This window comes from Eufriesea mexicana, unplaced genomic scaffold (assembly GCF_001483705.2).
Source record: "Eufriesea mexicana isolate 0111107269 unplaced genomic scaffold, ASM148370v2 scaffold47447488, whole genome shotgun sequence".
Taxonomy (NCBI): domain Eukaryota; kingdom Metazoa; phylum Arthropoda; class Insecta; order Hymenoptera; family Apidae; genus Eufriesea; species Eufriesea mexicana.
In genome coordinates this window covers 788,022-813,929 of record NW_016907971.1, presented here as the reverse complement: position 1 = coordinate 813,929, position 25,908 = coordinate 788,022, and the positions used below count along the sequence as shown (strand labels likewise).

At 40.0% G+C, this 25,908-nt stretch overlaps 1 protein-coding gene across 1 annotated transcript in view; it reads left to right on the top strand.

The window, feature by feature from the left end:
• kug (FAT atypical cadherin kugelei) overlaps positions 1 to 25,908 on the top strand; it is a 96,662-nt gene that overhangs the window by 29,087 nt on the left and 41,667 nt on the right. The window lies entirely within an intron of this gene.

The window sequence follows — 25,908 nt, the reverse complement described above, 5'->3', positions numbered from 1 at the left end:
CGATCGGGCCTTGTCCATGTCCAGCCACTGCCGTACTCGCTATGACTTACACGTGAAGCAAGGATAGTCCCCGAACCAATGAAACTTCCAGAGTCGATACGAGGGTCCGGCGAGGCCTTGAAAGCCAGACAGACACTTCGTGTCCCTGCCCCATGGGGTAGAACTTAATCATCTCAAGTGGTCTGACCGTAGACACTATTCCCCTCCAGCTGCAGGCCCATGCTCCAGTCGCGTACGACCAGTGTGCTGGACTCCCGCATCGAGTCCAGAGGAAGCAGTGACCTGAGGGCCCCCTGGAACTCGATGCATGACGAGATTAGCAGTGGCTAGAAATGAGTGTCGGAGACGAGTCGTGAGGATGACTTATGAGACGAGAAGTTGTCGAGTACATGGGAGTACGTCGCGCCGCCTAGTCGGTACTTAAGAACAATCGCGATTATCGCGAGAATAATTATGTTCTATTTGTTAACGAGAGGAAAACGGGAGGAAAAATATAATATTCGCTCCAAGTTAGTTAGCTTACCTTTGTACAGATAGCTCGCTTAGTTTAAGCATCTATCTTATAATTACTTATAACTACTTAAGTCTAAATGCACGTATTCTGCATCGTCCATGGATGCGTCGCAAATGAAGTCTTGAGGAAACTTGAGAATCATGAGAAACTTAAAAGCTAAAACATAATATATTATTGTTAATATAAACCTGAAAGGAAACGAATTAGTACCAGGAAAGAAAACGAACAAATAGAAACCATGAAGGTTAACCAAGTAGAACGAGCAACCCATCAATGAGACAGAAACAAACCAACGACGAAACATTCGAATATTATACGAAATATTCGAATGTTCGCATGAAGGTGAATAGAAGGGAGAAAATAAAATGTGGAAAAATAAGAATAATTAAAATCTGAAAATAAAAGAAATTATTAAAACCTAAAAGAAAAATAAATTATACCTGAAAAAGAAAATGATTAATAACCTAAAGACGAGAGATGAACAACCCATAGATAAGATACAAACGACCCAACGATGATATATATAGAAACCAACAACGAAAGTAAATGAAAATAATTAAAAACAAAAAATAAAAGCTATAAAGTGTCAAAATAATTAAAACCTGAAAAAAGAAAAAGTAATTAAAACCTGAAAGAAAAAAATAATTAATAACTAAAAAAGAAAACAAAAATTATTAGTAAATTGATTAGTGTGTGGGGGTGAGGGTGGGGTAGCCAGCGCCAACCTCACTTGAATCCCCACCCCTCGTGCACAACGAAAATTTAGATGTTACACTTCCGAAGTCGAACCGACAAATGAGTTTCGCCGCGTCGCGTCGCTACTTGTATAGCCGCCGATCGGCTAAGTCCCCCACCCCGATCGGAGACTTTCAAACTTCGTTGATTCCATTATTTATTATTTTTCCGCTTCAGTAGCCAATAATTTAATAACTTTTTTACTGGTATTAAAGGTTTACATCTCGAGCTACATTAACAATCAGTGCAATAATTTATAAACTTTTTACAAATTACAGATGCATTTTAATACAAGTAAATTATGAATTCGAGTAATAGCAAATAATTTATTAATTTTTTCACTTTTATTATTAATTTTGTTATTAATTTACGTTGTTAACAATTTGTTATTGATAATAGATTTGATAATTTATACATTTTTTATAAACTATTCGCCCTTCCATGGAATAAATTTGCACGATATGTTTATATATGTAAAAATATTTTTATTTTCCATGTGTTTTTGGCTAAAATGTATTGCACGAAAGGTGAAAACAGTCAACGATTCATACTCTTCTTAAAAGTTGTGTGAGAGTTCATTTTTTGACTACTTCATTACATAATCTATAACCTCTAAGCACCAAAATTTATTTTACTCACATGAATTGAATTCTGAAATTAATTTTAATTACTTTCAGATTATGTAAGATATATTTAAGTTTATTTAAAACCAGTTCAATGAATTTACGTCACCATTAACTATGAAATCTGTAGATGACCTAAATGAAAATGTAGGGGTCATGAAAACTATATATTCTTCTTAAAAATTGTAATTTTATTTTTGTTGGTAAGAGGTTAAGAAAATGCAACCATTATGTCAATCTTTTAGAATTGGAGTTTTGCTACTCTAGACTGGGTATTTATCCGCATCATCGATTCGTGGGTGCATGGGTATCACGAGATCGTATGTTCATGCACGCGTAATAGAATTGCGATCTAAAGATGTTTCATACGAGGAAGATAAATCTGGCTTCCGGGTTATCTTGTGAGTCAACTTTAATCAGAAAATATTTCATCGAGATGTAGGACAAGTTAGCTTTTTCTTGAACAGAACGCTAGCAGATAGGGCGACACGTTTCGGATATCGATCGAGAATGGAAATCCTGGTTGAAATATCAAATATACATTTTTGGTATAGTTCTAGGAATTTTTTATAGCATTCAAAATTTTCGAGATTCTAGTTAGACTTAAGTCGACGAATTAAATGCATTTTGAGATTTCATTAAGATTATTTTTTAATAACACTATGTATCCATAATCCGTTTTAGACTCCTGAGCATTGTATGGTAGGTAAGAGTTCTAAAAATGAGAATTGTAATGCTTAGTCCGTTTACGTTCCCTAAATCAAATTCTAAATCAAACTCTCCCTAGAGGGTCGCTGTAAGCGGTCTGAAATCCCCTCTGTTCACGGTTTCTCTCAAACTTCCGATCTATGGAGCATTTTCTCTAAAACCGCTGTTACCGGGCTGTAACTACGTGGTGGTTGCACGTACGTATAATAGTATGTGCATATCCAGTGTCACTTTGACCTATGAACTTTCTCATGCCAGAACTTCCTACGTCCAGAACTTGGATTTAACACTCTCCTTTCATTAATACTAGACCAGGAATTTTATTTCTAATCTGTTGTGTCTGTTCTCTATTCTCTATTCCTTTTACTGCAATTAAGAATTGTATATCTTTTATATTTGGAATATCATGGGGTTTGTAAATAGCCATGGGGTTTGTAAATACCTATAGAACAAAGAAAAGGAAGGAATATAAATATTCGATCCCTACGTATCATATATCCAATCAACCACGCGTGAGGCTAGAAAGATCCAACGTCATGGAATTCCATTCAATACCAAGTGAAACCCCACAGGAACTTTCGAGACGATCCAACGTAGCATGGTAATGTAACTTTCCCATGATCTTGATATTCACACAGTCTTACAAATTTTACTGCCGCATTAATACCACTACAAAGGGAATAATTACAGCTTAAGAGGCCGCGAGGGAGAGAGAGAGAGATAGAAATTGAGGTCTCTACGTCTCTGAAATTACATTAATTTACCAGCAATATGATATCCTACATTGGAACGTCATCGAGAGGTTCGTTCGAATTACATTTCGCATCCCGTGAAACTTTGCAATGCAAATAACCCCGGCCCCTTGCCAGGGTTGTACGCTCGGATTAATCTCTCAACGCGAAATAATGATCCGGAACGATATTTAATATTGGGAATACAAATTTGTATTAGCATCGTTAGCTGGTCACAATGGCCGACGTTAATGAATCGCACGAAGAAAATCGACTGACAAAATGGGGCGGAATGGGGGTGGAAAAAAGGTCGCGGGACGACGGTGGTGCTCGTTGAAGCAATAATTAATTATCGCACAGGTGACTCGGCGTTATTCGTATAAAATTAACCTAATTATCGTCGCAGCTTGTGTCGACCGTGTTTTCCGTAAACGATCCGAGATAATTAATCGTGCTCGACGCTAACAGAGACACGGGTCTTCTTAATTGAACTAACAAGGGAATATCAATTGCCATTGGATTGATAGGTATGGATTGCTCCACCGAACCGGTATCGAAAATGTTATCCCGTACTGTAGTTCGTTGGTATCCAGTGATTCGTTAAGTCTGATGCTTTGATAAATATTAACCTAAGTAAAGAAGCAATTAATTTTCAATTCTCTGGAAAAATTGTTCATGAATTATTTAATCCTATGTGTCTTCTTAGTTCATTTGATATAATTTCGTTGATACTAGGTAACTGATTAGAGCTGATACCGTTTTAGCTCATTTATAAAGATAGGATTAATAAAAAGGAATGGTTGTAAATTCTTCGGTTATGTTTGGTTAATTTATTATTCACTGTGATAATGATAATGATAATGACAATGATATACTAAGATAATAATGAAATCTTCATCAGTAGCAAATATTAAATAATAATTTAACAAGTTTAGAAGAGTTCACTGTCAGAAGACCATAAAAGACACTTCATTTCAAGCATTTCATGAAAGAAAGGAAGAAAGAAAATGGAATTACTTGTGTATTGACTAAACCCTTTACAGCGAATAATAATATATAGGCGGTCTGCTAAATTTTGCATACATTGCACGGAGAAATAATTTTCTTCTCTTCGACATTACTTTTAATCTTATTCCTTTATTCGAACTTTCCAAATTATTATTTCCAAATGTTTACTATATATTCTATACGCAACTGCCTTGCGACTTGCACTTACTGGTAAGCAAAGACAAAATACTCCTCATTTGCAAAGAATTTATACTTTAGCTTCGTCCATGCTCTGTTTTTTCTCTATTTATTCCGCCAGAATACACGATATTTATATGTAGATTTGTGCGTTGTCGCATTTTCGCAGGAACGACGACGTAGTTCATCCCTTTTTTCATAATTCCACCGTATAATTTACGAGCCTCCCCTGACGCATTCGTAGACGCACAGGAAACTAGAAACCGCTTTTCCTCCGCGGCGGAAGCACGATTCGAGCTGTCCGCTGCTTTTTGGCCGACAATAAATCTCTAGGACTGTTCGTCGTTTCGCCAAAATCGGCATGGTTTGATTCCAAAATACCCACGTTACCCCTGTACTCATTAGTTATTTTTATCTTCGACTGCATGTGATTAACCCTCTGTTTTTCTTGCACATACATCATATACGATAAACAAAATAGTTGAAAAGTAAATTTCGGATCATACTTCATAATGTATTATAACACGTTAATATTTTTGTATTTTTATCTTTAGGAAGAAATAAAAATTATTTTATTTGGCAGTGTAGTTTGTCACAACTACTAAAGAGGCACCAGTACTATCTATGCCTGAAATTTATATCCAAATATCAATTTTCAGAATCATCAAAAAATTTTAAGAATCCTTGAAATCCTTAAAACCCAAATCTTTTACTAGACCTTCCATTTGTTCTTATACCGTATTCACTCTTCTGTTGGGCTAGAGTGACTACACTCACATTAAGGGTTTCTTACCCTTGTCACTCAAGCCTTGTTAACGACCCCTGCCAAACATTGGGAGCGAGCCTAGGCTGATGTTAACCTCATCCTTAATAGTTTCTCAGTTGGTCATACCTTTCAAACTTTCCAGGGTTCAATCGTTATATCATTTAATTACCACTGGATCACTAGAAAAATTTTGTCAAAGAATGCCAAGCACCGTGCTCATACTCGTAAGGAACGCCAGGTGGCGCGACCGAGTTGTGGGTATCTTAAGTGTCAGTAAGAATGAGGTGGCGCCGCAGTAGAACGCGAACGCAGCACCACTTGCTGATCGTGGCCCGATAGAGTCGTATTTCGCGACACAAAATCCCAACAGTGTGATGGCACTGCTGTAGAATTCGAATGCGTAGTCAGTTGCACATCGCGACCTAATGTAATGGCGGTTTTCAAAGTAAGATCGGAATACTGCAGCGCTGTGAGACACTTAAAGCGTTAAATAGCCGTCATAAACTTGGGACATTTTGAGATCTGTCTAGATTACGCTGAGAGACAATCACTCGTGTACATTCATACACCTTATCAGTTTTGAAAATTAATTTATAGAATGTACAACATCCATAAAATATATTTTATTCGTGTGGTTGATTATTGCAACAAACTATTATTCATGCTAATATTAAAGTAATGAAGTAGGTTTATAGTAACTACTTCGTTCCCTTTCGTCATAATATAAATGAAATTATACCATATCCTTGCACGGTAATTTATAATTAGAAGATAACAAGAGGTGAAACATATTATTCTCGAATAATCATGTCAACGATACCAAATTTCATTTAAATACATATTTATACTCAATGTCCCGCATGCTTTAACAACGTCAGCATCGAATTATACCGATCCTATCGTGTCATGCGTATTGCATTTAATTGGAGATTGGTACCGTAAAGGTGATTTATCTGGGATACTCTGTATTAATATGGTTCAAGAGATTCGATTAACGAGGTTAATTTATCCAGGGATAATAAACAAAATGCATTATCGAGTCATAGATCGAATCTTCGCTGAATCGATCGTGCCATTTCCCACGACTGATAACGACGATCATGCCATTTAACATACTAAAACGTCAAACCAACATGTTCCTCTTTTATTCCAAACTGCAAGTTCATACGATTTCTGACTTACTCATCTAATGACCAAGGAATTAAGGTTAACCTCGAGCCTACCTAGCGAATGTACATTTCCAAAAATTGCACTGGTAATGCTAAATCAGCGTGGTAGCAATTAGTTCGTGTCAAGAATCCGTCGAGTCACGGTTACTCGATGTAAGTTGATATCCGCTTGTGGATCCCCGAAGTCTATTAGGGTAATCATTGATGATAATAGTATCCGTGATAGCTAACTGTATTTCGTATAATAAATGCAGTGCGTTTAATCACTGCACCAAAAAACGTGTTAAGGTCTTTGGTCATTGGACTTATGATTTGAAGATTCGTATTTTAGTATTTATATACAAGATATTTCTTTTAATTTGCGGGGCTGGAATTAATGACCATGGTCTTGTACGTGTGCTGCAATTAATAAATTCATGTTTTAACTTATGTGATTTCTAATTCGCTGATATACGTATAATACAATATGCGGATTCGTGTATATTAAATGCTGGTATTAATATTGAATGACATAATTAAATTTACCTAATCAAATAGTCATATCTCTACCTATTCGATCATCGAAGTACCCAAAAGTAGCTAGAACCTTGTGTACGAAAGATGATTAAAGATTATTCATCTGTACACAATTCACATGCAAAATTACCCAGCCATAGTGAAACAATTTTTTTAGTTTCCTACACAAAATTCGAATAAAAAATTACCGTTGTCATGCAGAGAATATGTCAAGGAAAACGTCCGGTTGGCATTTTATTCAAAGGCGGGCTCAAGCCCCGCGCAACTGCCTTTCTTTCAAAGGCAGCAGAATCTGCTTTAAAATACGTTCCTTGCTTGGAAGAACTGTTTATCCGACGGTTCTAAATCCTGCAATTTTGCATGAGGTTGAATGCGCCACATTTTTAACCGGCGTACGACTCGCGAACGGTTTTCTGGCTTCTTCTTCGCCTTACTTCCGGTAGCGTCGCATAACGCTGAAGCATCTCATCAGTCGCTATTCCAGCAACTTCCGTTCAGTCATCCTATTACAGTTAGGTTACTCCGTCCATGGATCCTTCATCCTGGCATTAAACGTGCCTCACGATCCATTACATTACGTTCATAGTTACATCCGGGGATGTGGAACTATGAACTCCTGTATCTTGCCCTTATATCGAAAATTAGGTGGTTTGAAGGCTTCATTACGTAGTTATTACCTAGAACAATAAGGTGAGGGAGTGATCTCGAATGTTTCTGCATTAGCAGTTTACAGCTTATAGGCAATTAACATTAAGAAGCCGTATCGAAGTTTCGCTGTAAGTCATTGGAAGTTGATTTATGAGAGATATAGGAGAGAAAGTTGCAATAAAATCGGGTAATGAGGGCTTGTTGCTTTTATCCGCAGATTAAAAAGTCAGAGCTCTCTTTCTCAATTTCTTCCTGTGAGATGGAATAAATTTCATTTTATGAACCATTTCGAAGGATTATTTCCTGTTCTTTGATAATAAGGCGAGGAAGTCAGTTTTCTATTCCTTTAATCTTATTATTCTCAGTGTTACAGATATGAAAATTGAAAATGAGATTTTTCTCATTCGATATAGTCGTAAATCTACGATTAGTCGAACTTTTTATTTGCTGCTGAAAGATTTTCTTAAAAATCCTTCTTCACCTCTTCCATCCACACAGGGTTGACGCCAAATTTATACTATGGGTTAATCAAACAAAGTAAGTGAAAAGCGATCGTATAATCTTGTGTTTGTAAAGTTGGAATTATGCTTCCGAAGCTCAATCGTAGGAAAATAAATAAATAAATAAATAACAATCAATGCACTATAATGGAAATAAGTTAGCGCGCCTAATTACTTTCCTACCTTCACAAAGATCAGAATGAATTTTACCAAAAAAGAAAAAAGATAGAACAGCTGCACATAATTAATGTCCAATCATTTTGAATCTTTCCATTTCACTAATATTGATTCTCTATGATATAAATCCATATCCCCATGAGTGAATAAAATATTTTACTCTAACCTGTCATCATCAAACTCTTCTTAACTGTAACTCCTAATTAAAACCATCTATCCACAGCCATCTCCTAATCATTCCCTTCTCTTCTCATCCCTTTTTCTACCCAGCATAAGGAACCATTTCGAGGTGGACTGTTAACAAGACAGTGTACAAAAGAAACGAAGAGGGTCGTGGGTTCCATGAGCAAAATTTCCGGCTTCCTGAAAGCGGGAGGGTCGTAGAGAGGGTCCGTGAGGGATAGACGGTGCTCTGGCTTTTCGGGGGTCGCCTCGGTGATCTTATTCATGAAGCACGCTTGCAGACACTCGATCGACGGTATTCGAAGTAGGCTTGAAACTTGCTTACCAGCGTGCACAGGATGCTAAGTGTCTGGCGGATACAGTTTCGAGCACCTACTCGCGAACCTTCCGTTGAAATTTATGATCGACAGCTGGGGTTAAACTTTCCCATGGTGGATTCTTCGTTAATTGAACGAATATCAAGCATCCTGTTCTAGGTCTCTTTGTCTGTTCTGGGGTATCATATATTGGCGAGTATCTCGCCAGGAATTTCATCGTCCCAGCCGCGATATTTCGATCGAGAACGCATTATGCGTAATATCCAGCTGCTGCAGCTGGAAAATATTTAAACGTTGTAATATCGCGGATAACGTGCATGCAAGGTACCATAAAGGCCTCGTACTCAAGCTGATAAATTGATGGTGACGAAAATTATTGAAGCGGATAATATGTGTATATAAAGGATTTTTGGCAAAATAGTTTATTAACAATTAACGAGAGTGCCGCTGCCTTCGGAAGCTGATATCTTCACTGATCAACCCCTCTGAGTCTTCGAGTTTTCTTACTGAATGGAGAGCCTACGAGAGATCCTAAGGGATCTACTCATGAGAATAAACTGCTCTCTAATTATAAGATCATGTCTAATGCCATCGAGTATATGCTGTTACGTAAGGATAGTTAAAGTGAAAGCTAAAATTGGAATAAATCGACTCCATGCAAGAGATCAGTAGTCATGTCAGTTCAATTATAATCTCTGGGAAGTAACATTCCCTCCCGTTATATTCCAAATATGCCAACCTAAGATGATGAACATGCAGAAAACATTGACGCTTGCGCAAATAGGACTTATCAATCGCATACTCTGGTTTCCAGCAAAGCTGATCGTGAGGATGCTTGTGAATCCTCAAGTTATCTCGGAGAATGAGTTTCCTGCAACGAGGAAGCCTATGAAGATAAACTATCCTCTAATTAATTGGTCATACCATCTACTACCGGATATATAAGAATAGAGAGATGGGGAGAGGGAGAGAGAGATAGCTAGAATGAGAATAGTCCTACATAACATAACAGCCCAATAGACCTAACCGAAGCTTAACCTAATCTAATGGACTTAAGTATTGGGTTGATCAATAATTGGGATTAGATTGGAGTGGATGTTGCTCTTTGGTTTTTCACATGTAAAATGATCAGTCCATTATTGAATAACATTAGTTCTTGTCCTAAGAAATATTATATTTCAACCAATTTAATATATCACTCTTGAGGTTGGAGTCCTGCAATTCTGGATTACATCAAGTACACCATCCCGAGAAAGCACGGCTCGGATGGAAGTCACATGGATAGGATCTATCAGTCAGACACCTCCGAAGACTCTAGCTCCACCTTACGGGTATCACAGGATGGGACACGATTTCCTTGAATAAATACTCCTGACAAAGAAGATTTATGTCGCGACAGGTCAGATGTAGCTGGCCGGAAAATTACTTGTAGCCAACATCCGAGATATTGCATCGTGGAGCGCATAACTGTGAAAGCTATCCGCTTAGACTCGGCGTGTGCAGCTCGGCCAAGCACGCCGAAAGCTTTTTGTCGTGGCTTTATTAATAGCCGCGATTTTTCATGCTTTTTCCTCGTCTCCGTGTCCACCCCACTCCGCGCCGCTTTCTCGCTCGAGCCGCGCGACACGCGCTAAAATATTTCAACGCTGCTACAGCTGAACCTTTCCGGCGTGCAGCAAGTGCATTAATAAGGACGCCAGCCACTAGGCTGTTTCGCTATCCTTCACCCGTGTTTTTCCCCTGGCTGCGCGTAAAGTCCTCCACCTGTACGCTCAATTAGAGTTGTAATTAACGATGCGCGCGACGAACATCGTTTGAAATTGGTTCGAAGATGAGTCGAGCCTGCTGAAGAATAACGTGACTAGCAACGCTCGTGGCTGGTTGGCACTGGAAGTGAAGAATTGTGAATGAAAATGAGGATTCCGAGGATGAAAATATGACAAGGGGTGGAAGTCTAATCTAATGACTTGAAGCCTTTCTCACCTCGTAGCAGACAGAGGCTAATTGCTGAGCTCCTGTGGCATGTTAAAATGATATCCTTGAAATTGGACGTGTCTATCATCTTTTTCGTTTGGTTATCTAAGGAAGCAGAGTTTAATATCTCCGACTAAATGACCGGATGTTTGGTATCTTAAAAATTCTCATGGAACGCTTAGGAATTCTTGTGATACACTGATTTAATCGCTACCAACAGGTTAGAAGTACCAAAATAGACATTTTTAGCTATAGACCACGTTGCTTTGAGAGAAATATCCTAATCTATTTGTTCTAGTTTACTATTACACCTATCCCTATCGGGGTTACTATACCATAAAACTCCGGGATTCAGTTTTACGTTCTAGCGTAAATAGGGAAGTGAGCTATGCATCCCATCTTGATCTAACTGACCAGATACAGGCCGCTTACCGTGTGCTAACATTTCCTTTCACAAAGTAGAATTTCTGAACCGAAGAAGAGTTACAACCAAGGTTTAACCTACAATATCCATAAATATCGATAATTATATTGGTGTTATCAATCTCGTATCAATGTTTGTAGTAGAGTCACCACAGCTATATACACCCTTGAACAACGTTCCAACAAAATCTCGTTTTCTTGAGATAGCACAACATTGGACTTGCACTCTTAGTACTAAATCTCAATGACGTGTACTAACCGATCAATCAACCTAGATGGGACATAACGATATAAATCTTGATCAGCGTAGGATATGTTGCTGAAAAAAGCACAGCGTTCATTAGAAGACCTTAATTAATTATCATGACACCAGGTCAGGAAATTTCGAAGTCTATAACCTTTAACATTTCTAATTATTCAAATACACGTATAATGGTCCTTACTAGTAACTTCCTGCTCGCGGAATCCTTAAAGAAAATCTATTAGGATTCTTCTTATCGCCATCCATCTTCTTGATCTCGGGTAGGTAGATACCGCAGCAGAATCGTCGCTGCAAAAACTTCTCGTGAACTTTAAATAATTTGAACCTTAATTTCACAGAAACGTAGGCTTTACAGTCGTCCTACCAGTCGTCCTCATCTCTATTGATCCAGACTTATGTCACAGGCTTGGAAAAAGAAAGAGCAATCATTACCCTACGTCATATTTGACATTTCATCGTAATGACATCTAGCACGCAATTCACGTGAGCGAAAAAGTCTCATTTGCAGAGCTTCGTCCTTGCCATCAACGACATCCCCTGTCTATTCTGTGTGCGCGTATAGTATTGTACGGTCACTTTCGACTGCATGGATAGAAAACCCGCCAATTTCTGGTCACGGGCGGCTGCACCGTCTCGGAAAAATATCGCGCGCGTATTCAGCATCTTTCTAAGGTGGTTAGCCAGAAAAGGGGTCGCCACGTATTACGACGATAGACAAAAAGAGGAAAAGAGCGGGAAAAAGGTGGAGAAAGAACCGATCGTTGAGCGTGGCAACGAAAGAAAAGGGCTCGTTCAGCAAGGGTGAATTTCTTTTTTTTCTCATTTTTCATCGGCTCCCCTCTTCTTCCGTCCCGCAGCCTCTACCACGCCACCTCTTTCTTCTTCGCGGCACTCGCCCATATCCAAGAACCCTTGCGCGCTATGGACACTTGAACCGGTCGGTAAAGTCGCTTAATTGACATTCTTCGTGTCTCTTTTGAACGCCAGTTACGACGACACCCGTCTTTATTTCTGATCTCCTCCGGCATTGTAATGAAAAGTTCCACTTTCGAGCACGTGACGGTTAAGAGAACAGGCTGGCGAAAGCGGAAGGATACGACGCCGGAGAACACTCAGACGATTTTTCGACGAGGGAGAGTTTAACGTCACTGTAGCACGCTGGGATTGCGATACTTGTTTCCATTCGGCACCGCCACGCGGCGCGACAGGATCTTTTTGAAGTTCTGGCTGATGAAGGGGAAGGTGTAAACCGCGGTCCTTAATTGAAGAGGTTAGGGCTGCACGGTTTAAGAAGACAAACGGCCGCTTGGGGCGCGTGCATCGCGGTGTCACTTGCAGTGTGATTGCGAATGTAGTTTCTCTTGCGTTTCTAATACGTGGGTATTTTTCTTCGACATAAACCATATTTCGTGTGCAATTGTTGTAATGTTTGCCAGTGCAAACTTATTAAATTTTAATTAACTAATTATCATGGAGGAATTATACGATGGAAATAATTATTTTACTTGGAGACAAATAATAGAGCAATTTCGAATTATGATGTAAGTAATATCGTAAAAGGAAATATTTCGTATTTTTGGTCAAGATATAATATTGAACAAATATCCATCTCGTGGTGAGATAATTTATGCTTGAAACGATACGTTATTTAGCAAATTTTCTATTTCTAGGACTTATTTACTGCATCGTTTTTCGAAGCTTTTCCTAAATATACTACAAGGAAAGAAGCAATTCCGTGTTCGCATCCTGCAGTACTCCCCTCTATCTCTGGAATCGCTTCTTTGACTCTCGAAACATGTAAACTTCAAAGCCAGGCCGATTTTACGATCTCTCGCTGTTTTAGTTCCTATCAAAAGGAGTTTAGTCCACAAAAGGGACACTTCTCCTGTCCTTTTTACCCAAAACAAAAATTTTAGTTCAGAAAATCCTGCCACAGAAGAGCTAATCCGTTGATCTTATCACGTTGGGGGAGCCTCGCGCTCATCCGCGTAACGAAACGTCAATTACATCTCATAACGAACGTTCGTGGCTTGTTTGCTCCGCAAGTACGTTTATCTTTCCGACAATAAAGCGTAATTACGGGAACGAGGTCCTTTCCGTTGTATCCTGTCTGTTGCTCTCCCTCGATGCTCCTTTCACTGACAACGGACCTAGTATCTCCGTGTCATTCTGTCTGTTCTTAAAAATTTTTCTTTCTTCTTTTTGTTCATGGTACCACTGGTTTAATCAGCCACTGGAACAGGAAATGGAAAGAGACGAGTCTTGTTCGTAAAATTTGCACCGGGACGTTGTAAATTGATGTTTCAACGATACATTTGTTACCTTTTCTGTTTGTGTAATGCTTCGGCGCCAAAGGACTTTCCCTTTGTCTGGATAGCTTGTGTTAGTGGCAGATGAAAGCAGGCAAAACATCGTTGTACGTGTTGCGGGGGGTAATTATTCTGCGGAATTTTATATCAGGATACATTAGAAAGGATTAAAAAATTCGGTAGGCAATGAAGATCAAAAAAAAAAGTACATGTTGAAGTTGAGGCAGCATAAGATAAGGTAAAAGATAATGAACTAGATAAAGAAGATCACGAGCACAAAATTAAATTAAAAATGGGAGGTGATTTGAACGTTAAAACCTTAAGGAAACAGCAGAACGCTGTTATTAATAAATGCGATAAAAGGTATAAGAACAATGAAACTGACAACAAACGAAGATTACAATAGAGATAATCCAACGAATGAGAAAGATCGCTGACATAAAAATGTCGTGGCACAAATCACAGGACATAGGGAATATAATGTTGAAGTATTGTAGGGGTGGAGAAGTACGAAGGATCATAGGAATGGAAGCGTAGTGCGCCATAAAGGTGGACATAAAGTAGAACAGACAGTGGAACATGCAGCAAAGACTTCGGGAAAAATAGGAAAACGCACAAGAAAAAGATTCTAAAATACGGAAAGAGCGATACGGCGCAGAAAAATGGCGGAACGCAATCCTGGAGATTTCACGACGATACTGTGACACAAATGGCGCCAAGCAGAGGAACAGAGGGACGATTTCGAAACGGTGGAATACAGACGAGTTAAACGGTGATAGGGGGGAAAAAGCGGGTCATGGTAAATGTGAAAAGGGGCAAGGAAGGGGTGGTAAAGGGGAGAACTAATCAGGATAGGTATTCAAAAATCTTGACGGTAGAAACGTATGGCCCGGAGCGTTCCGCGTGGCACGGTCGAACGACCATCGGGAGAAAATGCGAAGCAGCCGCAGAAAAAAGTCCGACACAAAGGGAAACGAATGCGTGAACCCGTCCGTTTTAACGTACCATTGTCTCGAATTCTAAAGCGGCGATGTATCCGCGATTTTCGTGGCTGTCTTGATTTTTCACGGAACCTATCCGGCAATGATTTGCCCCTGTGCCTCGTTTACTTCCCTGCATCGTGTATGTGTGTGTGTGTCAGAATGCGTGGTACTGATGCTCGTTAAACTGTTCGTCTTCTTCCTTTGTGCATATATTTTCAGTGAAATGAGAAAATCAAATTTCGTTCCACCAAGCATTGCTACGAGGTTCACTTTGTAATTAATTCCCTTTGTTTACTACCTTGCTTATATTTGACAACTGCGTTTGTGCAATACGATAAATTTAAATTTGGTGAATTTTAGGGATATCCTCAGATTTATTTACCCGAACTGAGTCTCTTTTAATTACACTCTTCAATGCGAGGAGGCTCTCTTTGTGTAGAATCTTTTAATATATTTCTCATCATTTTCTAAACATTTTCATGGAACTTCATTCAACACTTGCACAGTTATCGATCTTATGGCAATAGAGCAATAAACAATAAGAAATATTTAATGTTTTGTTCCATTGATCCCTCTTGCATCGAATAGTTCAATGTAGATTTATTAGTACAGAAGGAATAACAATAGTAATAGTACTATGACGGAGTGCTCTATGTCGATAGTTAAGTTGGTCGAATCAGTCAGATTTTCAAGGCCACTCAGTAGCCACCCCCTACCCAACTGGATACCTCCTCCATCTGTTATCCCCACCACAAATTCCTCTTCGGTCCTCTGAACTACATTCTATTGTACCACATCATTCAGCTTCAACTCATCTTAAAATAGCGATACATGAAGAATCACGTATTTCCCAACCCTTGTATGAACTAACACGTGAACTAGACGATATAGAGATCATAAAAATCCAATTTTCTTGTAAAAAAATGTATGTCCCCTTAAAAATTCAGGTTACTTACTATCGCGCCCCCAGCACGAATGTCAGAAACGAAAACTTTTCAGACAGAAATTGAAAGCTCGATACCTCGACATCTGACTTTACACCGATATGACTATATCCCTGAGAACGTCGAAAATAGCCGGAGGCTATAGGAATTCCACGTCGACGTCGGTATTTTAGACGGGAAACACGAGCACGCTCGGGGGTAGCTGGTTCACTTCGCGCCAGTTCTGAAACTTCATCAACGTTGTCCCATTTAAAAGGGTCCCCCTGGCCAGCCGTCGAGATATCGGTGCCCCACCCGTCAACTCCCCCCGCTATCTCGATAAGTCGTTCCGCAGAACACAAACTTTCGCGGCAGTCAATCTCGCGGGAGCCGCGGTTCTGGGCATCGCCGCCGGGCTACGGTTATTAATTACACGATCTGGCTGCTCGTTAATTGAAGGCAAACTTCCTCCGCGGGGCAAAAACAAGTAGACAATTAAGAGAAATACCGTCGGTGCGTCGCAGTCAGCGGATCTTCGATACTGTCTGCCCTTTCGGGCTAATTCTAATTATTAACGGCCGCAATTACTAGGGTGTTTCCTGTGATAATATCTTTCAGCAGTTAGCCCCGTTATAAGTTCGTATATATGAGGTTATGCTCGATTTAGAAACCGTCGTGCTCGGCCGGAGAATGTACGTGGGAAGGGTAGTGCAGAGTGCATCCGGTAACGCTGTGGCGCTGGCGTCGCGCCGCCATGTTTTACACGTGACTGTGGTTACGTGTAAATCTCATTGAATCTCAGTCCCCGCTACCGAGAAACCGAACACAAACTGGTCATCCCCATAGCGCCGGTTGTAGATATTGTTATCAATTTTTACTATGTGCAGTTTTGAAGATAACAATGTGAAAGAAAAAGTTACCAGGTCAAATAAAAAATCAAGTAAACGCATATTTTTTGCATAATGTCTGTATTAACTTAAAAGCAAGTTTTGTTCAACTGGTTCTCACTTTCAGACAAAGAATTCTTTGATTATATTATATTTTAATTTAATTTTCATCTAGATTTTCTACATTCGTGCACGATTACAAATTATATTTGATTTATTATAAAATTTTTAATGTCCGCGCCAACCCCAGTTGCCCTATAAGGATCAACGTGTGCCGGTTTTATACAATTTCCCAGGAAGATTCGCGAGACATAGGTATTGCGAGGTTTTCTCTACATGGCAAACGAAAATATCGCGATAAGGCGATTTTTCGTTTGTAGGAGGACGAACATGTAACATGAAGAAATAGTGGCTTCTCCTAGAGGGAACTGTAGAATCCTTGGAACTATAGAATTTCGCTATCGTATCCATAAAATATAGTATTACCTGCGCACATTTTCAAACGTCCCACGCAAATGCTCAGCTTTATTTCGAAACCAAAGACACGTTGCCCGAAAGGATAACGTTTATCTAGCCACTTAACCGTCTTGTGTGGGACCTTAAGCGTTTTCCAATGCATAGCTGCGAGCTAAACGAGACGTATCCTTCCAATCCCTTAACTATATTTCAGCCCACCCCTCGGCAGCAGTCTGTGGATGATCGAATCGGAGCATTCATCGATCCCAGATTTATCTTGTAACTACTGATACCTCATTTCCTTATACAAAAAGTTATTAACATAATTCTAGAAGCAAAAAGAAGGATATTTCTGCGAGAAGTACTGGTAATAGATTAACATGAAATTTAACAGAAGTTATTGGAGAGGATGGGTGGACTTAAAATACAAAATTTTAGCTTTGTGTAAGTATATTTATCGCTTAACCTAGTTTTGGAGAATTTTTCTTACACTGTGAAATTGTGAATTCCACAACTTTTTGATAATTTTCCAATCACTGATTAGTCTCTGAATATTGCAACCTTGGACATTACTGTACCTTAAGTTTTGCCTCTACATGTGCATTTATAAGACTTGTTAGTAACGTAAGCGGCCGCCAGGCGGCGCGACGATCGCACTATTACTCCTAGTTAAATACTAGCCCTACTCCAGCATTCGTTATTTGACGTTTAACAAGTACTACAGTTGCGACGAATATATATCTACTATCTCTGTACACAGAATTGAATGTGTAGTACTGAAAACATTTTCTGATATATATTTCAGAAACGAATAGCTATCCAAAATGAAAATTTTACATTTTGGGTTTTCTTCTTTTTTCCACCATTCACCTTAAATTTTATTCAAATCCTCCGCTGGTATTTCCCTGTGGATATAACTTCCGAAAAGTAAGACAGAAAAGGAGTTAAAGAAACAAGCAGAATTTATCTCGAGAATGAGATTAAGGGATTCCAATGAAATGATAGTAGACGCTATAAATGGTAAAAAAGAAAGACGTGGTAGACAAACGAGCTCGAATTATTCTTTGAATTTTAACATTACTGTGTGAAATTTTGCATGCGTGGACAGCCACTTTCCGATGCTCTTTCGCGGGCTTCCGCTGCGTCGGTGAAAATAATTCATCGTGACCCGGTATCCTTGTGCGGATGTAATGGAATAAAAATACGATATCTTGTTGAATAAAATCGAGAGAGAATTTTTTTATCGCTTTTTACCGCGGTTGCCAAATGGAATAGAAACTACTGCGAAAAAAAATAGAGTGGTGAATTAAGTGAATTAGGGTTAAACGTAAACCGATCATTAGTCACCTTGGTGCGGCGCTAAACATGGTTTCAGGTTAGGATCACGTGCTACGCCTCCATTCCCCAACGCGAAGAATTATTTCCGTTTAAAAGTTTAAGTCGTCCGCCGGAAATGGATCTGTCGAACGGAAAATAGAGCGGATAAACGATACTGGGGAGGAACGTTGGAATTATGTACCCTTTTCTACTTGGACGAACGAGTGATTCTCGACTAATGATCCGTCTGTGTAGGTGAGGAAAGAAAACAAGAGGAAAACGTTTTATTGGATAAAAGAAGGTCTGACCAATGGGTTCTCGACGATCCACGGCTTTACGAATCTTAGGGGAGGTCTTTTAATTAGATGTTTTATAAAACCTCTGGTTTGGAAAAAAATCGTACTATCCTAAGTAAAATCGGAACTTCGAAAAATTTATGTATTCTTAGCTAGAATGAGAATAGTCCTACATAACATAACAGCCCAATAGACCTAACCGAAGCTTAACCTAATCTAATGGACTTAAGTATTGGGTTGATCAATAATTGGGATTAGATTGGAGTGGATGTTGCTCTTTGGTTTTTCACATGTAAAATGATCAGTCCATTATTGAATAACATTAGTTCTTGTCCTAAGAAATATTATATTTCAACCAATTTAATATATCACTCTTGAGGTTGGAGTCCTGCAATTCTGGATTACATCAAGTACACCATCCCGAGAAAGCACGGCTCGGATGGAAGTCACATGGATAGGATCTATCAGTCAGACACCTCCGAAGACTCTAGCTCCACCTTACGGGTATCACAGGATGGGACACGATTTCCTTGAATAAATACTCCTGACAAAGAAGATTTATGTCGCGACAGGTCAGATGTAGCTGGCCGGAAAATTACTTGTAGCCAACATCCGAGATATTGCATCGTGGAGCGCATAACTGTGAAAGCTATCCGCTTAGACTCGGCGTGTGCAGCTCGGCCAAGCACGCCGAAAGCTTTTTGTCGTGGCTTTATTAATAGCCGCGATTTTTCATGCTTTTTCCTCGTCTCCGTGTCCACCCCACTCCGCGCCGCTTTCTCGCTCGAGCCGCGCGACACGCGCTAAAATATTTCAACGCTGCTACAGCTGAACCTTTCCGGCGTGCAGCAAGTGCATTAATAAGGACGCCAGCCACTAGGCTGTTTCGCTATCCTTCACCCGTGTTTTTCCCCTGGCTGCGCGTAAAGTCCTCCACCTGTACGCTCAATTAGAGTTGTAATTAACGATGCGCGCGACGAACATCGTTTGAAATTGGTTCGAAGATGAGTCGAGCCTGCTGAAGAATAACGTGACTAGCAACGCTCGTGGCTGGTTGGCACTGGAAGTGAAGAATTGTGAATGAAAATGAGGATTCCGAGGATGAAAATATGACAAGGGGTGGAAGTCTAATCTAATGACTTGAAGCCTTTCTCACCTCGTAGCAGACAGAGGCTAATTGCTGAGCTCCTGTGGCATGTTAAAATGATATCCTTGAAATTGGACGTGTCTATCATCTTTTTCGTTTGGTTATCTAAGGAAGCAGAGTTTAATATCTCCGACTAAATGACCGGATGTTTGGTATCTTAAAAATTCTCATGGAACGCTTAGGAATTCTTGTGATACACTGATTTAATCGCTACCAACAGGTTAGAAGTACCAAAATAGACATTTTTAGCTATAGACCACGTTGCTTTGAGAGAAATATCCTAATCTATTTGTTCTAGTTTACTATTACACCTATCCCTATCGGGGTTACTATACCATAAAACTCCGGGATTCAGTTTTACGTTCTAGCGTAAATAGGGAAGTGAGCTATGCATCCCATCTTGATCTAACTGACCAGATACAGGCCGCTTACCGTGTGCTAACATTTCCTTTCACAAAGTAGAATTTCTGAACCGAAGAAGAGTTACAACCAAGGTTTAACCTACAATATCCATAAATATCGATAATTATATTGGTGTTATCAATCTCGTATCAATGTTTGTAGTAGAGTCACCACAGCTATATGCACCCTTGAACAACGTTCCAACAAAATCTCGTTTTCTTGAGATAGCACAACATTGGACTTGCACTCTTAGTACTAAATCTCAATGACGTGTACTAACCGATCAATCAACCTAGATGGGACATAACGATATAAATCTTGATCAGCGTAGGATATGTTGCTGAAAAAAGCACAGCGTTCATTAGAAGACCTTAATTAATTATCATGACACCAGGTCAGGAAATTTCGAAGTCTATAACCTTTAACATTTCTAATTATTCAAATACACGTATAATGGTCCTTACTAGTAACTTCCTGCTCGCGGAATCCTTAAAGAAAATCTATTAGGATTCTTCTTATCGCCATCCATCTTCTTGATCTCGGGTAGGTAGATACCGCAGCAGAATCGTCGCTGCAAAAACTTCTCGTGAACTTTAAATAATTTGAACCTTAATTTCACAGAAACGTAGGCTTTACAGTCGTCCTACCAGTCGTCCTCATCTCTATTGATCCAGACTTATGTCACAGGCTTGGAAAAAGAAAGAGCAATCATTACCCTACGTCATATTTGACATTTCATCGTAATGACATCTAGCACGCAATTCACGTGAGCGAAAAAGTCTCATTTGCAGAGCTTCGTCCTTGCCATCAACGACATCCCCTGTCTATTCTGTGTGCGCGTATAGTATTGTACGGTCACTTTCGACTGCATGGATAGAAAACCCGCCAATTTCTGGTCACGGGCGGCTGCACCGTCTCGGAAAAATATCGCGCGCGTATTCAGCATCTTTCTAAGGTGGTTAGCCAGAAAAGGGGTCGCCACGTATTACGACGATAGACAAAAAGAGGAAAAGAGCGGGAAAAAGGTGGAGAAAGAACCGATCGTTGAGCGTGGCAACGAAAGAAAAGGGCTCGTTCAGCAAGGGTGAATTTCTTTTTTTTCTCATTTTTCATCGGCTCCCCTCTTCTTCCGTCCCGCAGCCTCTACCACGCCACCTCTTTCTTCTTCGCGGCACTCGCCCATATCCAAGAACCCTTGCGCGCTATGGACACTTGAACCGGTCGGTAAAGTCGCTTAATTGACATTCTTCGTGTCTCTTTTGAACGCCAGTTACGACGACACCCGTCTTTATTTCTGATCTCCTCCGGCATTGTAATGAAAAGTTCCACTTTCGAGCACGTGACGGTTAAGAGAACAGGCTGGCGAAAGCGGAAGGATACGACGCCGGAGAACACTCAGACGATTTTTCGACGAGGGAGAGTTTAACGTCACTGTAGCACGCTGGGATTGCGATACTTGTTTCCATTCGGCACCGCCACGCGGCGCGACAGGATCTTTTTGAAGTTCTGGCTGATGAAGGGGAAGGTGTAAACCGCGGTCCTTAATTGAAGAGGTTAGGGCTGCACGGTTTAAGAAGACAAACGGCCGCTTGGGGCGCGTGCATCGCGGTGTCACTTGCAGTGTGATTGCGAATGTAGTTTCTCTTGCGTTTCTAATACGTGGGTATTTTTCTTCGACATAAACCATATTTCGTGTGCAATTGTTGTAATGTTTGCCAGTGCAAACTTATTAAATTTTAATTAACTAATTATCATGGAGGAATTATACGATGGAAATAATTATTTTACTTGGAGACAAATAATAGAGCAATTTCGAATTATGATGTAAGTAATATCGTAAAAGGAAATATTTCGTATTTTTGGTCAAGATATAATATTGAACAAATATCCATCTCGTGGTGAGATAATTTATGCTTGAAACGATACGTTATTTAGCAAATTTTCTATTTCTAGGACTTATTTACTGCATCGTTTTTCGAAGCTTTTCCTAAATATACTACAAGGAAAGAAGCAATTCCGTGTTCGCATCCTGCAGTACTCCCCTCTATCTCTGGAATCGCTTCTTTGACTCTCGAAACATGTAAACTTCAAAGCCAGGCCGATTTTACGATCTCTCGCTGTTTTAGTTCCTATCAAAAGGAGTTTAGTCCACAAAAGGGACACTTCTCCTGTCCTTTTTACCCAAAACAAAAATTTTAGTTCAGAAAATCCTGCCACAGAAGAGCTAATCCGTTGATCTTATCACGTTGGGGGAGCCTCGCGCTCATCCGCGTAACGAAACGTCAATTACATCTCATAACGAACGTTCGTGGCTTGTTTGCTCCGCAAGTACGTTTATCTTTCCGACAATAAAGCGTAATTACGGGAACGAGGTCCTTTCCGTTGTATCCTGTCTGTTGCTCTCCCTCGATGCTCCTTTCACTGACAACGGACCTAGTATCTCCGTGTCATTCTGTCTGTTCTTAAAAATTTTTCTTTCTTCTTTTTGTTCATGGTACCACTGGTTTAATCAGCCACTGGAACAGGAAATGGAAAGAGACGAGTCTTGTTCGTAAAATTTGCACCGGGACGTTGTAAATTGATGTTTCAACGATACATTTGTTACCTTTTCTGTTTGTGTAATGCTTCGGCGCCAAAGGACTTTCCCTTTGTCTGGATAGCTTGTGTTAGTGGCAGATGAAAGCAGGCAAAACATCGTTGTACGTGTTGCGGGGGGTAATTATTCTGCGGAATTTTATATCAGGATACATTAGAAAGGATTAAAAAATTCGGTAGGCAATGAAGATCAAAAAAAAAAGTACATGTTGAAGTTGAGGCAGCATAAGATAAGGTAAAAGATAATGAACTAGATAAAGAAGATCACGAGCACAAAATTAAATTAAAAATGGGAGGTGATTTGAACGTTAAAACCTTAAGGAAACAGCAGAACGCTGTTATTAATAAATGCGATAAAAGGTATAAGAACAATGAAACTGACAACAAACGAAGATTACAATAGAGATAATCCAACGAATGAGAAAGATCGCTGACATAAAGATGTCGTGGCACAAATCACAGGACATAGGGAATATAATGTTGAAGTATTGTAGGGGTGGAGAAGTACGAAGGATCATAGGAATGGAAGCGTAGTGCGCCATAAAGGTGGACATAAAGTAGAACAGACAGTGGAACATGCAGCAAAGACTTCGGGAAAAATAGGAAAACGCACAAGAAAAAGATTCTAAAATACGGAAAGAGCGATACGGCGCAGAAAAATGGCGGAACGCAATCCTGGAGATTTCACGACGATACTGTGACACAAATGGCGCCAAGCAGAGGAACAGAGGGACGATTTCGAAACGGTGGAATACAGACGAGTTAAACGGTGATAGGGGGGAAAAAGCGGGTCATGGTAAATGTGAAAAGGGGCAAGGAAGGGGTGGTAAAGGGGAGAACTAATCAGGATAGGTATTCAAAAATCTTGACGGTAGAAACGTATGGCCCGGAGCGTTCCGCGTGGCACGGTCGAACGACCATCGGGAGAAAATGCGAAGCAGCCGCAGAAAAAAGTCCGACACAAAGGGAAACGAATGCGTGAACCCGTCCGTTTTAACGTACCATTGTCTCGAATTCTAAAGCGGCGATGTATCCGCGATTTTCGTGGCTGTCTTGATTTTTCACGGAACCTATCCGGCAATGATTTGCCCCTGTGCCTCGTTTACTTCCCTGCATCGTGTATGTGTGTGTGTGTCAGAATGCGTGGTACTGATGCTCGTTAAACTGTTCGTCTTCTTCCTTTGTGCATATATTTTCAGTGAAATGAGAAAATCAAATTTCGTTCCACCAAGCATTGCTACGAGGTTCACTTTGTAATTAATTCCCTTTGTTTACTACCTTGCTTATATTTGACAACTGCGTTTGTGCAATACGATAAATTTAAATTTGGTGAATTTTAGGGATATCCTCAGATTTATTTACCCGAACTGAGTCTCTTTTAATTACACTCTTCAATGCGAGGAGGCTCTCTTTGTGTAGAATCTTTTAATATATTTCTCATCATTTTCTAAACATTTTCATGGAACTTCATTCAACACTTGCACAGTTATCGATCTTATGGCAATAGAGCAATAAACAATAAGAAATATTTAATGTTTTGTTCCATTGATCCCTCTTGCATCGAATAGTTCAATGTAGATTTATTAGTACAGAAGGAATAACAATAGTAATAGTACTATGACGGAGTGCTCTATGTCGATAGTTAAGTTGGTCGAATCAGTCAGATTTTCAAGGCCACTCAGTAGCCACCCCCTACCCAACTGGATACCTCCTCCATCTGTTATCCCCACCACAAATTCCTCTTCGGTCCTCTGAACTACATTCTATTGTACCACATCATTCAGCTTCAACTCATCTTAAAATAGCGATACATGAAGAATCACGTATTTCCCAACCCTTGTATGAACTAACACGTGAACTAGACGATATAGAGATCATAAAAATCCAATTTTCTTGTAAAAAAATGTATGTCCCCTTAAAAATTCAGGTTACTTACTATCGCGCCCCCAGCACGAATGTCAGAAACGAAAACTTTTCAGACAGAAATTGAAAGCTCGATACCTCGACATCTGACTTTACACCGATATGACTATATCCCTGAGAACGTCGAAAATAGCCGGAGGCTATAGGAATTCCACGTCGACGTCGGTATTTTAGACGGGAAACACGAGCACGCTCGGGGGTAGCTGGTTCACTTCGCGCCAGTTCTGAAACTTCATCAACGTTGTCCCATTTAAAAGGGTCCCCCTGGCCAGCCGTCGAGATATCGGTGCCCCACCCGTCAACTCCCCCCGCTATCTCGATAAGTCGTTCCGCAGAACACAAACTTTCGCGGCAGTCAATCTCGCGGGAGCCGCGGTTCTGGGCATCGCCGCCGGGCTACGGTTATTAATTACACGATCTGGCTGCTCGTTAATTGAAGGCAAACTTCCTCCGCGGGGCAAAAACAAGTAGACAATTAAGAGAAATACCGTCGGTGCGTCGCAGTCAGCGGATCTTCGATACTGTCTGCCCTTTCGGGCTAATTCTAATTATTAACGGCCGCAATTACTAGGGTGTTTCCTGTGATAATATCTTTCAGCAGTTAGCCCCGTTATAAGTTCGTATATATGAGGTTATGCTCGATTTAGAAACCGTCGTGCTCGGCCGGAGAATGTACGTGGGAAGGGTAGTGCAGAGTGCATCCGGTAACGCTGTGGCGCTGGCGTCGCGCCGCCATGTTTTACACGTGACTGTGGTTACGTGTAAATCTCATTGAATCTCAGTCCCCGCTACCGAGAAACCGAACACAAACTGGTCATCCCCATAGCGCCGGTTGTAGATATTGTTATCAATTTTTACTATGTGCAGTTTTGAAGATAACAATGTGAAAGAAAAAGTTACCAGGTCAAATAAAAAATCAAGTAAACGCATATTTTTTGCATAATGTCTGTATTAACTTAAAAGCAAGTTTTGTTCAACTGGTTCTCACTTTCAGACAAAGAATTCTTTGATTATATTATATTTTAATTTAATTTTCATCTAGATTTTCTACATTCGTACACGATTACAAATTATATTTGATTTATTATAAAATTTTTAATGTCCGCGCCAACCCCAGTTGCCCTATAAGGATCAACGTGTGCCGGTTTTATACAATTTCCCAGGAAGATTCGCGAGACATAGGTATTGCGAGGTTTTCTCTACATGGCAAACGAAAATATCGCGATAAGGCGATTTTTC